Source organism: Vicia villosa, linkage group LG3 (genome assembly GCF_029867415.1).
Source record: "Vicia villosa cultivar HV-30 ecotype Madison, WI linkage group LG3, Vvil1.0, whole genome shotgun sequence".
Lineage (NCBI taxonomy): Eukaryota > Viridiplantae > Streptophyta > Magnoliopsida > Fabales > Fabaceae > Vicia > Vicia villosa.
In genome coordinates this window covers 113,412,788-113,413,751 of record NC_081182.1, presented here as the reverse complement: position 1 = coordinate 113,413,751, position 964 = coordinate 113,412,788, and the positions used below count along the sequence as shown (strand labels likewise).

General features: G+C 41.1%; 1 non-coding gene across 1 annotated transcript; it reads left to right on the top strand.

Moving 5' to 3' along the window:
* The first annotated feature begins 271 nt into the window (after window positions 1-271).
* On the top strand, window positions 272-378 carry LOC131593750 (small nucleolar RNA R71). The gene has a single exon (XR_009281131.1). It is a non-coding gene; the product is annotated as a small nucleolar RNA R71 (small nucleolar RNA).
* Window positions 379-964: the final 586 nt, after the last annotated feature.

The following is a 964-nucleotide window of genomic DNA, read 5'->3' as shown; positions in this document are numbered from 1 at the left end:
AGAAGATTAACTTGTTTTTCTTTTCAGAGTGCTTCTTTAGAAGAACTATCAAATTTTCTTTCAAAATATGACTTTTCCATTGGTTTGAAATTTTTCTACAGTGGTTCGCTCTCCACCCCATTGATAATGGTTTTGTGCCATGTTTTCAATAAGGTTATAGGCTTCGTCATGGGGTTTGTCCATCAAAGCTCCGCCTGCGGCAGCATCTTAAGTCAGTTTGGTGTTATATAACAGACCACGATAGAAAGAATGAATGATCAACCAAGGCTCAAGTCCATGATGCGGACAAAGTCTTAACATATCCTTGTATCGCTCCCAGGCTTCGAAAAGTGATTCACTATCTTTTTGGGTAAATCTGTTGATTTGACCTCTTAGCATTGCGGTTTTACTAGGTGGGAAGTATCTCGCTAAGAAAACTCTCTTTAGTTCGTCCCAGGTAGTTATGGAGTTAGAGGGTAAAGATCGAAGCCACACTCTAGCTCTATCTCTCAAGGAAAAAGGAAAAAGGCGTAATCGGATCGCCTCGGGACTGACATTGTTAGCTTTAACAGTGTCTGCGTATTGCAAGAACACGGATAAATGGAGATTTGGATCGTCCATAGGGCTTCTAGAGAATTGGTTATGCTGGACAACTTGCACTAGCAAAGGTTTTAGTTTGATGTTGTTCGCCTCAATTGCGGGAGGTACGATACTTGAGTGCGGTTCAGCTCGCGAAGGTGCGGCATAATCTCGAAGAGGACGATTTTGGGCCATTTCTAATTTCGGAATTAGATTTTCAGGGGTGGGAATCAATTCCAAGGAAATTGGAATTGGTTCTACTTCGGGAAGATGATGTATTTGACGCCTTACGTTAATAAAGCGTTCGATTTCGTTGATTCGTTGTACTAATTCCGCTCCTTGTAAACGAGTATTTGGCATACAATTGTTCAAAGAAAAGGAAAGAATTTTCCCTAGTCTCTACGGT